General features: G+C 44.8%; 1 non-coding gene across 1 annotated transcript; it reads left to right on the top strand.

Moving 5' to 3' along the window:
- The first annotated feature begins 2,271 nt into the window (after window positions 1–2,271).
- TRNAE-CUC lies at window positions 2,272–2,344 on the top strand. The gene has a single exon. It is a non-coding gene; the product is annotated as a tRNA-Glu (tRNA).
- The last annotated feature ends 11,419 nt before the right edge of the window (window positions 2,345–13,763 follow it).

Here is a 13,763-nt window from a genome sequence, read left to right as displayed (position 1 = left end):
TGAGACAGGAAACCAGAAGAAACACTTCCCTTGCAACAGAATTTAAAATGCAGAAGGAAGTAGGGCTGCTGAAACAGTGGGTATGTCGGAGAAAGAGGAGCCAAGGAGCAGAGGGAGTGGAAGAACAAAAATATTGCTTCGGATGTGGAAGACTTGAATGTAGGTCCTCTCTATGCTGACTGGGGGGCTGGGGGCAAGCGTCTTAAGTTCTCCAAGCCTGTGTGCTCATCCATAAAATGGAAATCACAACCAAACCCAGCTCACAAAGTTAAATAAGGTAAAGGTTAAATGAAAGGAAAATGTTAGGGCACCCTGCAACAGGGAGCGGAGCTGTGTGCAAACAACGTTGCGTTAAGAAATAAAAGGAAAACAGAAAAGCGGCCCTACACCTTCCTGATGCCCCTTTCCTCCAGAGACCTGGAGTCTTGTACCAAGGAAGCCGGGGAGGAGCGGGCCTGGGAGGAGCGGGCCTGGGAGGACTGGGAGACGGCAGGGGTGGAGGGGCAGAGTCACAATCCCCCTGGAGGCAGGGAGGAAGAGGAGAGGTCAGCCGGCCCCAAAGGATTCTGCTTCCCAACCAACTCCTCCTGAGTTGGCTAACTTGGTCGTCAACAGGCTGCCTACTGCAGACCATTCTGGAGAACTTCTGGCATCCTGAGAGCAAGGGCAAGCCATTTCTGAGGGCTTTGCGTAGGGTGTGGAGGGCGCACCGGCCAAATTTGTTCCGTGCAGAGAGTGGGAAGGTGGGTTGCGGGAAGGCAAGTCTGGGGGCCAGGACCTCTTTGGGAGGTAACAGTCCAGGGGAGAGATGATGGTGGCCAGAACTGAAGGAGCGGAGAGACGTGGATGGAACCGAGAGGGTGTCAAAGATACACATAGCTGGACATTAAAGCAGTGAGAACAGACCTCACTCAGTAACTGCTGACAACAGAGGCCACCACTGAGCTTCTGAGTTTCTTTCCCATCTGAGCAGAGGCGACTGGGCGTTTTAAAGGGAGAAGGAGGAAGGGGGTAGGGGCACAGGGGTTTGAGAAGGGTCAGGGAAGTGAAAAGTTACAAAAAGCAGGAAGAGCAGGAAGGCAGTGCTGGTCCCCGTGAAACCGCCTGGGTTTGCTAACTGACCTTTGTGGAAGTTAGGCTCCCACACTCCCCCAGAGGCGGGGAGTCAGGGGCCCTGCCGGCAGGTTTGGCTGGGACCGTCAGTTATCTGGGCAGCCTTGAGTTTTCTCAGAGAGGCACTTCCAGTGGGAGGTGGGGGGCCCTAGGGTCATCTAGAGGATGCGGCTGCAAACTGTTAACAACTGTGTTAGCGTCTGTTCAAGTCTTCATAGGCCGAGGTTGAGGCCTAGTCAAGGAAGGGCTCAAAGGAGCCTGGCTATGGTTTGGTCAAGGAGAGAATCTTTACCAAGGCTCTGGTGAGTGTCTGGTTGTATACTGTGGGCAAGGGAGGGAGAAGCAGCAAGGGTGACCCCCCGCTTTGCCTGTGGAGCCTGCAGGGTGGGATGTTGTTGGTGTTCAGAGAAACCGGAAAGGAGAAAAGATTCATAAGGAAAGATGGTCGTCAATCCTGACCATGGTGAGTCTGAACGCCTATGTTTGGGCGCCCAGTGAAGGTGATTAGTGGGCAGCTGGATGTTAGGGTCTGGTCTCAGCAAAGGTGCCCGGGCTGGAGACCTCTATCTCCAAGTACCAACCAAGGGTATGTGAGCTGGGGCTGGACAATGAATGCAGAAGGAAAGAGAAGGCCCTGAGACACAACCCTCAAGAATATTACTTAATCCCCTTGGGGCACCTGGGTGGTTAAGTCCGACTCTTGATTTCCGCTCAGGTCATGATCTCGCGGTTCATGAGACTGAGCCCCAAGTCAGCCTCTGCGCTGACAGCGTGGATCCTGCTTGGGATTCTCTTTCCCTCTCCCTCTGTCCCTCTCCCCACTCTCTCCCCACCCCCTCAAGATAAGTAAATAAACATTAAAAAAATATATCACTAATCCCCCAAATGCCACGTGGGGTTAGGAAAGTAGGCACGATATCCCCATTTGTCAAAGAACAACACTGGATTGGAGACTGAGGTTGTGACAAAAGTCATCCAGGCACTCTAGAATCACAGCTCTTAATTAATTATTGATCCAATAATTAATTAATAATTAATCGCATCAGAATACGTTTCTCCTCTCAAATAAATAAATAAAATGACGAGACAATTGTGTATTTTCTTTTTATGGATTTTGATTATTTTAATATTAAAAAAAATTTACTGACTAGGAGGGGTGCCTGGCTGGCTCAGTCAGTAGAGCATGTGACTCTCGATCTCAGGGTCATGGGTTCGAGGCCCACGCTGGGCATAAAGCTTATTTAAAAAAATTGCCGGGGTGCCTGGGTGTCTCAGTCAGTCAAGTGTCCGACTTGGGTTCAGGTCATGATCTCACAGTTCATGGGTTCGAGCCCCACGTCGGGCTCTGTGCTGACAGCTCAGAGCCTGGAGCCTGCTTCGGATTCTGTGTCTCCCTCTCTCTGCCCCTCCCCTGCTCATGCTCTGTCTGTCTCTCTCTCTCTCTCAAAAATGAATAAATAAATAAACATTAAAAAAATTCTTTTTTTACAAATTTACCCGCAAGGAGCAAGGAATAGGAAATGATGTAGGAGCAGTCATGTGCTCACCCAGAACTAATAAATACGTCCCCTTGTCATGTGCCACACCTCAAACACACATGCTCTCTCTCTTTCAGAGACATTGACCCAACCAAGGCCATCCGTAATCTCTGCAGGGCAAGCTCTCAGAGCACACACCCAAGGGAGGAAAGATCTGAAACTTCTCAACGGCCACTGAACTCAGCACCCAAGCTCCATACAACCCTCAAACACACTGTATATCAAGAGAGATAATTAGCCCACTGTTGCCTTTCTCTTGGCTGTCACTTGCTAAGTTCCTTTTTCAGAATGGTTTTGCCATTTACTGTTTTATTTATTTATTTTTCATGTTTATTTATTTTGAGAGAGAGAGAGCACAGGCATGCATGAGCGTGAGCGGGGGAGGAGCAGAGAACAAGGGAGAGAGAGAGAGAGAATCCCAAGCCAGCCGCATGCTGTCAGCACAGAGCCCAGCTCGGGGCTCAGTCTCATGAACCATGAGATCATGACTGGAGCAGAAATCAATATTCACACGCCTAACTGACTGAGCTACCCAGGCACCCTGCAATTTATTATTTTTTACTTTATTTTTGTTGTTTTATTAAATGTTTGTTCTTGAGAGAGAGGGAGAGAGAGCGTGAGTTGGGGAGGGGCAGAGGGAGAGGGAGACAGAGGATCCAAAGTGGGCCCTGCACTGAAAGCAAAGAGCCTAATGTGGGGCTCAAACTCTCGGACCATGAGATCGGGACACTTAACCGACTGAGCCACACAGGCTTCCCCTGTTTTTTTATTTTTTAAAAATGTTTATTTAACTTTGAGAAGAGAGAGCATGTGAGCAGGGGAGGAGCAGAGTGAGAGAGGGACATAGGATCCTAAGCAGGTTCAGAGCTGACAGCAGTGAGCCTGATGTGGGTCTCAAACTCACGAACCATGAGATCGTGACCTGAGCCAAAGTCCAGTGCTTAACTGACTGAGACACCCAGGCACTATTTTAAACCCATGATAAATAGATATCCATTTTTCAGTCAGGTTGGTTAGTTCAACACTGTTTTCTTCCATAACAGACAACAATTCAGCCATGAACATGAGGAAAACATTATTGATTTCTGTCCTTTAACCTCCATCATTACTCAGATTCAAAGTTATACATAGGAGTCTATCTTTGGTAAATGTTATTTCTGGGAACTGTGCTCTTTAATCGCACTCTGCCTAAGGGAAAGCCTCTTTACCACAGGACAGAGTTTCATAGAGTCCCTCCTACCTTCAAATTCTTGTCCTTCCTGGAACCTCAGAACGTGACCTTGCTTGCCAATAGGATCTTCGCAAATGCAATTAGTTAGGATGAGGTCATGCTCATACCCATTAGGATGGCTATTATGGAGAAAAGAGAAAACGGCAAGTTGGTGAGGATGTGGAAAAATTGGAACCCTTGTGCATTGCTGATGGGAACATAAAATGGCGCAACCACTGTGGCAAACAGGTTGGCGGTTCCTCAAAAATCAAACATAGAATCGCCGCGTGATTTGGCAATTCTGATTCTAGCCACATATTCAGAAGAATTGAAAGCGGGCACTCAGACAGATTCTTACGCAATGGTACGCATAGCAGCATCACTCACAATCACCAAAGGATGGAAACAGCCCAAATGCCCATCGTCAGATGAATGGATCGACAAAATGCACCATATACATCCAATGGGATATTATTAAGCCTTGAAAAAGATTGAAAGTGTGCCCCATGCTACCACATGGGGGAACCTTAAAAACATACTATGATGAAATAAGCCAGACACAAAAGGTTAAATATTTGTAAGACTTCACTTATAAGAAGTTCCTAGGAACAGACAAATGGATAGAGACACAAAGTAGAACAGAGGCCGCCAGGAGATGAAAGGAAGGCACATGGGAGCTATTCTTTAATGGGAGTACACAGATTCAGTTTGGGACATTAAAAACGTTCTGGAAATGGATAGTGGAGATGATCGAATGACAATGGGAATGTACTTACTGCTACAGAATTGTATACTAGAAGCTCGTTAAAATGGTAAGTTTTATGTTATGTGTATTTTAAGCGCAATACGAAAATAATGATAATAAGAGAAAAAAAGATGGAGAGGAGGCCCTTAATCCAGGGTGACTGGGGTCCTAAAGAAGAGACTACAGGGGAGGAGGCCGTGTGACGAGATGAGATATACTGGGAAGACCTCACGAAGGTGGAAGCAGGCATTGCCGTGACGTTTCTAGAAGCCAAAGGAAGCCAAGGATTAATGGCAGCCAGAAGTGAGGAAAGATCCTACCCCAGAGTCTTCAGGGTGGACACGGCCTTGTTGACACCTTGAATTTGGACTTGTAGCTCCAGCTGTGAGAGAATCAATTTTTGTTGTTGTAGGCCACCCAGTTTGTGGTGCTTTGTTACCTGACCCCTGGGGAACTGATGTGTCCTATTTGACATAAACATAAAAAAGAAGCCTTTGCTTTGGGAGGTTGGGGAAGGGGCAGGAAGGGAGGATCTCAAGGGGACACGCAGAAAACCGTTTTCTGGGGCACCTGGGTGGCTCAGTCGGTTAAGTGGCTGACTCTTGATCTCGGCGCAGGTCATGAGCTCAGTTTGTGAGATCGAGTCCCTTGTTGGGCTCTGCACAGACAGTGAGGAGCCTCCTTGGAATTCACTCTCCCCTTCTCTCTGCCCCTCACCTGCTCACAGATGTGGGTGCTCTCTTTCTCTCTCTCAAAATAAATAAATAAACATTTAAAAAAAAGAGAGACAGTTTTCCATACATTCATTTTCAAAAACCAGCTACATTTAACTCTTGTCGGATGAAATCCCATTGTCTATTTACGGCTTATTACACACACGGTAAACCTTATCTAAATGATATTTCTACTTTGTAGATGTTTAAGAGTTAAAAATGACAATATTTGCTTGATGGAATACTATGTTTTAGATGTTTAATACACGGAAAGGTATTTACAAAATATACTAAGTCAAAGAAAAGGTTACAAAAGCAACTTGATTCAAAACGTGAAGATGTATGTATGCCAGGGAGTTAACAGTGGCTACTGTTTCCTCGGGAATTTTTCAAAATGTTTTTGAATGAGTTACTTTAGTAATCAGAAAAAGAAATTAATGTTATTACAAGATAACAAGTCAAAGTCAAATAGTTGAGTTGATGGGTTGAAGTTAGCCTTTGGTGGCAGGGGGGTAGCTCTTACAAACTCTGAGCCAGGGGTCCAAGAGCATGCTTTTGTCCATGGACCCAAGCCCTTGACATCTGGTTCACACCCCTGGTGTTCCCCCCTCAGTCATCTGAGTTACGTGGAGATCTGAGGTTACGTGGAGAATGTAGTCCTTCGAGGTTCCCCAGTTACCCCTGGGCTCAGAGCTTTGGAAGCAACTGAATTATTCTCCCACAAGAATGATGATGTTTCCATGTTTAGAGACATTCTCTACATATTTGATTATTTTTCTTGCTGAGAATAACAGTTTCATTATTTAAACAGTTTAGTTTATATTGACAAATATTTATTTTACCAGGCACCGTGTTAAATGTTGTGGAGGGTGTGGGGGTGGGGGGGCATGGTGTAGTTTTGTGATCAGAATCATGAGATCTAGAATCCAACTGGCTGGAATTTGAATCCTGGCTCTCTAATTTCCTCACACGGTGAAATGGGGAAATTATTTAATTTCTTCTTCAATCTGCAAAATGGAGATAATATACTTAATCAAACCTAAGATGCTTTTGATTAGAAGCAGACATTATTTACTTCTAATAAAGACAAATATTACCCATTAAGCTTTGACATGTTGCTTTGAACAATATCCCTGTACAGCGCATGGACTGGTTACACCAGTCTCTCGTGGCGCTGAAATTTCTTTCATCTAGGCCAGAAATCTGGCAATTTCTCCCGCCTCCTATTGCATTGTTTGGCAGAAAATGGGCAGTCCCTTTGTGCACATCTTGGTAACTGAAGATAACACAGCTTCACCTACCTGTAGGGGAGTTTTCTTTCCTTAGGTCCATGAAGCCCTTGGGGGTTGCTTTGTAAGAAGTGTGATCATTTCTCTAGGAGCAAATTTCCAGCTCTATTTTCATGATTTTCTGGGCTCACACATAGTCCCAACAATGCACATAGCTCAGGCAAAATGCAAACTTCACCAGCAATGACCAAGGCTGGGTATGTGGAGGCAAAGACAACTATGTGCGGGCTGCTTCTGGCCCATACTGATTGCAGAAGGCCATCAATTGTACGGTGCATCAGGATGCTGAGATGTTAGTGAAAGAAAAAAAAATTCTTTTAAATATATATTAGAATTAATTAAATCAGCGATACTTCCCTCTTGGAGTTTTGTGATGGTTACTTATGTGGTTATAACACAATCCCAGCTATCCTGAAGGGTGTCGGTCCTGAGGTTTAGATCTAAACTGGGCTCCAAAAGAACGAATACTCTGTGATCGTTAAGTAGAACCCTGGGGCCCTCGCTTTCTTTCCCAGGGGATTTCTATATCCTCTCTCTGCTTCTTGGATCCAGCCACTTAGCAAGCATGGACTGACATTGCACATTCGGTGCTGTGTAAAGGGCTCTCCAGATTCGTGGTCGGCATTCAACAAAAGCAAGTCCAGTGACCCGTGGGATGAAAATATTTGGAGCTCCTAAGCATTGCTCATGCGTTTAAAGGTGGACAGTGATCAGGGCGTCGAAAGAGCAGCTGAAAACAAAGCAGTCTGGGGAGAAAGCGGAAAAGCACAAAGCCTTAAAGATGGAAAAAACGAAAATCGGGGGCACCTGGCTGGCTCAGTCAGTGAGCACGCCGCTCTTGACCTCAGGGTTGTGGATTCAAGCCCCACGTTGGCTGCAGAGATCACTTAAAAATAAAATCATTTTTTTTTTTAAAAAGGGGTACCTGGGTGTCTCAGTCTGTTAAACGTCCGACTCTTGATTTCGGCTCAGGTCATGATCTCATTGTTTGTGAGTTCGAGCCCAGCATCGGTGTCAGTGTGGAGCCTGCTTGGGATTCTCTCTCTCTCCCTCTCTCGCTGCCCCTCCCCAACTCTTGCATGTTCTCTCTCTCTCAAAATAAATAAATAAACTGTTTTCAAAAATCTTTAAAAAGAAAATTGGTGAATGAGGAATGAGAACTAATTTCTGATCCTTGCTTCTCCGAGTCTATTGGGCTGACATTTCCTTTCTATGTTTCCTTTTTAAGCACTATGAGAATCAAGGTCCTTCACATCCACTTCACAATTTCATCAAGGAGCAAATGGAAGCCTGGGAGGGGAGGTGACCTGAGGGACTTGGGTTCTGGTAGGTCCGTGGAGACTGCCCTCCCCTCCTCCTTTATTCGTTTCCTACACTTATCAATTGTTGTAAAATGTATTCTCAGTACGATGGAAATACCTAATTCATTGACAGAGACGTCTGTTAAACAGCACTCCTTCCATCATGGCCAGGGAGGAACTTGATAACTAATACACAAAGAAGTACCTGGCATTTAGGAAAGAAACGTAAAGAAAAAAATTAAGAAATTCCGTATCAACAACAAAAATATCTTTGTTAGTCAGGCTATAGTAAAAGGAAGACAAAAACACCAAATAAGGGACCTGAGCTTGTGTTTTTTTTCCTATAAATAGACTTTTGGAAAAAGACATGAATTTTCCACTAAAATAATACTTTTAAGGCTGTTAATTACAGTAAAAAATTATTTCTCAGATCAGAGTGACACAAATATAATTATACACATATGTGTGTATATATATGTATATACATCATCTTTACATATATTAAATATGTATTTTGTAATAAATAAATATGTTTTTATTTAGGGCTTAAAGGTCTAGAAATAAATATAAAAGCATCAGCATGGCCAAACACGGCAGTGATTTTCTAGACTTAAAGGTCTAGAAATTCTGCCAGAAGCCCCTTTCCAGTAAAAGCAGAGCCTCTGGTAAATTACAAACTTGTCTTGCTGATAAATTCATCTCCCAGATGCTGACCAACTGGAAAAAAACATCGATCCCAGTGGAAGTCTGAGAAATTTGGAGGACAGTAACTCTGTCAGTAGCCAAGAAATGCTAGATGCCCAAGTAAGGTGTTTTGGGTAATACATCAGAGAGACTGGCTGGTTCAGGCTTAACCCCAAGGGAGAAGTGAGTGAAGTTCAGGAGTAGGCCAAAGCACCCACAGAGGAGAAAGCCTGGGCGTCCCGAGGGAACCAGACCAGGACCTCTCAGGCTCAAGGCTTTTTGGTTTCTATTTCCCTGGGCTGCATGGCTTCCCATTTATTCTGTCAGGTTCTCCCAAACACCAAGGATTAGGGTGTAAGTGAGGTGCTCCGAGGGGAATGGCGAGGTCAAGAGTGCAAATTAGACCTCAGACCTTGTTCTGCCTCAAGCAAAGGTACTGGACTTTTGTGCTTGTGCCACTCAGTTGATGATTATAGTCTGTGGGGCTGGGCATGAGCATGGGGGAAGAATAGAAACTCCCAGGGGCTTCAGGCTCTCTAAATGGATGGGTGGCCCCAGCGCCCAAGGGCACTCCTCAGAGAGTCACTCACAGAAGCTGGCAATGGGCACGCTCAGAACCGGTGAAAGGAACCCACGGGGGTCTGGGCAGGGCCACAGCTGTGTCTGCTGTAGTCTTTCTGCTTCCTTCCCTGTGCCTGCTTCCTCCCCCCTACCCCACCCTCTCTCTCTCTCTCTCTTACTCACTGCCCAACCTTCTCTGCTATCTCTTGCGTTTGGGTCAGGTACGGCTGCTCCAAGCTCTGTGTCCTATCACTTCCCATGAGAGTTTCTGGAAAAGACTGATAGTCTCTGCATCTCTGTTCCATCCTCCCAGGAGAGAGAATCTCTTGACTTAATTTGAAGCAGGTGTCTCCACCTCAGTCCAACTGACTGTGGTCATGGAGCCTAGGAGTGCAGGATCTTAACGTGTGTGTGTGTGTGTGTGTGTGAGAGAGAGAGAGAGAGAGAGAGACAGAGAGAGACAGAGAGAGACAGAGACAGAGAGAAATATCAGACCAACAGGTTCTCAGAAAAGCTCAGGATGGACCTGGCCAACTTCACCTTGGATCTCCTGGTCTGGGCTCATTCAACTACATACCTTGGATTTTAGGAAAACAGATGTCACAAATGTCCAGAGAGAAAAAAATATGTCTGACTTCAAGGCCAGAGGCTCTAAAAGCTTAGTTGGTTCAAGAGGGATGGGGGCTTAACAAGAGCAAAGTTCTGGACAAGCAATTACAAAGGATGCTCGTTTTTTGAGGAAGAAATGGGAAGATCTTAAGAAAGTTGGGTGGTGCCTGGGTGGTGACATCAACACACACAGACTATAAACGATTGTGCACAACATGGCAGGGTGTCTACAGAGTCATGTCAATGACAGTTATAGAACTAAAATAACTAGTAGAAGGAATTCAGAGAACAAAATATTCAGGAGCCTTTAAAAATAGATATAATTGAAATAATAACAAAGAGGTAACTCACTGCTTGAGACTGGGGTGTAATGATAAATGACTAGCGTGAGAACACAGGCCTTTTCAAGACCTTTAAGTGGAGAAAGCAAGTTTAAAACAGCAGAGCCAGTGAGATAAGTGGTAAATATAGAATTATGTTTATCTTCATGTATTTAAAGAAAACAAGAGCAAGCTGAATGTTGAGTTTATGGGTAAATTTTTCTTCTTTTTTCCCCCCTGTTTTGTAGACTATGAACTACCACTGCCATTGTTTATATCATGAGAATAAAATTAAGTCAATGAGAGAAAAGAGTAGAACTATTTCAATTTAGTTTCTTTTCTTTTTTTTTTTAACAAGAAAATTTTCTAATGGAACAGGGAAAGCACACATCCTTAAGAGGGTACCAAGGTCTGGATGGAAGGGGAGTTAAGGGACGATCTAGATGCTTTAAATGAGTTTAAGAGCCCAGGTCCAGGCAGATTATTCCCCAGAGCCTTGCAAAAACGTTACAATGATGTGCCTGGAACCACTGCTAGCAAACCAGACAAATTCAAGGCAGCTACAAAATGTGAAAGCAGCATCATCGAAAAGGTGAAGAAGCAGAGTTGCCTTAGATGAGAGTTGTTCCGGGAAGGCATCATTTGACCTTGGGAGGCAGCTGTTTCCTGTGCCCACCATCTTTGGGCAGCTGTTGGGTGATGCCCCATGATGATGGTATCACCGTGTCCTCCATGGACGGGAGGCTGGGCCAGGTCACAGTTCCTGAGGAAAGCTGGGTGGCCCCTCAGTGGACTACAAAGTACCCCCCTTCCCTAAAAACTAAAGCTGATCTAAAAAGGCAAGTCCTCTCTTGGCTCTTATGAGTAATTGTCGCAAAGGTCACAGGTTCTCATTTTACAAACAACCCAGGGTCACTTACACATAATCTATGTGTCAGGGTAATTTATTGGGGTGTTTCTTCTGACAGTCTCCCCCCCTACCCACCATTGCACCAAGGTGAACCAGCTCTTTGTGCTTCCCCCACCTTTCCCACTAACCTTGTGCTCAGGGGAAGTTGAGCTCAGAGGACTCTGCACCAAAAATGAAACTACACAAAAGACGCGTTTCTTCCTGGCTTTATTTTCCTAAAACCAGAGCTCATTGGAGAACCAATGTTCTTGTTCTTTGAGGACACCAATGGGGAGAGGAGCACCTTGGAGACAAACGAAGGCAGCTGGAGGGATTTCTTCTTACCTATAGGAGCCGAGAGGTAAGAGATACGCATCTTTTGCACAAAGATATACGGTTGTCAGGTCATTTACTATCTGCCTCACTCACACTTGTCACTCTCCGGGGCAGAGATGGAGTCTTATGTAAACACATAAAAACATAACAGGTGTTCCGCAAACATTTATGAATCAGAGAATGGTGGACAGCAAGGAAAAGGGAAACAGGAAACTGAAGTCAGTTTTGGAAGTAGAACTCTGGGAAGCAGATACTTAGTAAAAGACTGGAAGAGGAAAGGCAATCAGCTCGAACCCCAGGAGCCATGAATAAAGGAAGAAGACATGTAAGGAGCAAGGCCAGTACCAAGAAGTAGCCTCACCAGTGAGAGACCTAGGGCGGAGGGCTTCCCCTGAACTTGCTCCTTCATTGGAAGGTGATGGTCAAGAGTCTAATAGCCTCAGCAGAAACAAATGCTGTTGCCACTATCTCCTTCTTAGAATTTCAGAGGAAAATAGGCTCAAAAGATTATTTGAATAAGCACGCTTCCTAAATTAGCTTATAGCAACTTTCCTAGAATTCCTTCCAGTGCTGCTTCTGTAATCCATGAAACAAATTCTGTATCTCAATTCCTGGTGACACTACTTCCTAGATAACATACTTGGATTTATAGATTAAGACGATTACTGTGGATTAAGAGAATAATAGCCAGATCAAGAATGTCATGCTAATTAGGAGCAGAGCCATTTGCAAACCTAAAGAAACAGATATTAAGACATCCAAAGGGTGGCCCCAGCACGTGGGCCTCAGTGTCTCTTTGGAGAGTTGTTTGTTCCCCAAGTTAGGCCCCCAAGAAGGCTGCAAATGCTTGGGTAAGAAACCAGAGAAGGGTTATAGCTGTAGGGACTACTTTAGGAAAAAGAGCAGGTGTTTCCCTCCTCTCCTCATTAAGGAAAGCAGAGCTGGATTTGCTTTAGGGGACTTTAGAATGGGTAGAAAAATATTCTAGAGTCCTCATCCCATGTATAAGGCAATGGTGGGGACTTCTGTTTATCAGGGTGAAAGAAATCTGCATTGGAGAGTGTTACACATTTAGCAGGTAAACGCTGAGTTGTTTCCGTGATTGCTGTTTTAAGTGTAGGTTTAATCTTCCTAGCCCTTCCAGAAAACTACAGATAATAGGCATTAGGCTTGTGTGCTTAGGTCACAGACTAGTTGGGGACAAACTGGATTTACTGGTTCAGGAATCTCACCATGACTGATGTCTCTGCAGTGCAATGGGGAGCCACTGGAGGCTTTGAAGCAGAAGAGTGATGTGATCCAACCTTTATTTTAACTGGACCATTCTGTTGAAAATCGATCAAGGGACTAAGGGTGGAAGTGAGAAAACCAACAGAGAGGCCATTGCAGTCATTCAAGAGAGAAGTGATGGTGTCTTGGACCAGGGTGGGTATCATGGAGGTGGTGAGGAGGTGTCAGATCCTGGATCTATTTTGACAGGAGAGCCAGATGGATTTGTTGATACTCAGATATGGGATGGGAGAGTAAAAGTGAAGTCAAAGATGGCCCTGGGGTTTTTTGCTCGGGGGTTGACCAGCACGCTGGACCTCGGTGAATGGCACTGCCATTTACTAAGATGGGAAAGGCAGAGAGAAGCAGGTTTTGGAGGGGGAGAGTAAGAGCTGTTTTAGACAAAAAGTTCGAGAGGCCTATTAGATATTATAGATGTTTAGTAAGCATTTGGATGTGGTCCAGACTCCAGAAAGAACTCTGTTGGAGATAATAAATTTGAGAGTCATCAATGCTGAATATTGATCTTACCAAAAATTACAATACAGCTGTACTGGGAGGAAGGTGGGAGGAAAAAGTTTATGCGTGTGTGGGGGAGGGCTGTATCAGAAGGCAAGACTTCATCTTGCATAGAAGGAACTCAGTGGTAAGTAGCTAATGGGGGGGGGGGGCGGGAATCAAGAAATAGCTGTATAAGCATCACGAGAAGCTATTATCCCTATCACGTCTGCTCCGTATCCTTAAAATTTCCTTCCTCATCTTTTTTAGGATGGGTGTTTTTAAGAGTTTATTTTTCTTTCTTTCTTTCTTTTTTTAATTATTTGTTGTCTACCACATGGAGGCATTCAACAGCCATGTGATTTTTTTAAGTAATCTCCACACCCAAAGCGGGGCTCCAGTTCACGACCCCGAGATCAGCCAGATACTCATCTGACTGAGCTAGCCAGGCACCCTTTTTTTTAAATCTCCTTTTTAACAGCTTTATCAAGACACGAGTCACAAACTATACAATTCATCCATTTAAAATGTACAGCGCGGTACGTTTTAGTATATTCATAGAATTGTGCAACCATCGCTACAATTAATTTTAGAATTTTTTTATTATGCCAAAAAGAAACCCTGTGCCCCTTAGCCATCAACCCTCAATCCCCTACCCCTCTCCCCCAGCCTAGGCAGCCAATATTCT

This window comes from Panthera tigris, chromosome A1 (assembly GCF_018350195.1).
Source record: "Panthera tigris isolate Pti1 chromosome A1, P.tigris_Pti1_mat1.1, whole genome shotgun sequence".
In the NCBI taxonomy this organism is placed as follows: domain Eukaryota; kingdom Metazoa; phylum Chordata; class Mammalia; order Carnivora; family Felidae; genus Panthera; species Panthera tigris.
Note: the sequence above shows the minus strand (reverse complement) of the source record. Positions and strands in the feature narration are given on the sequence as shown.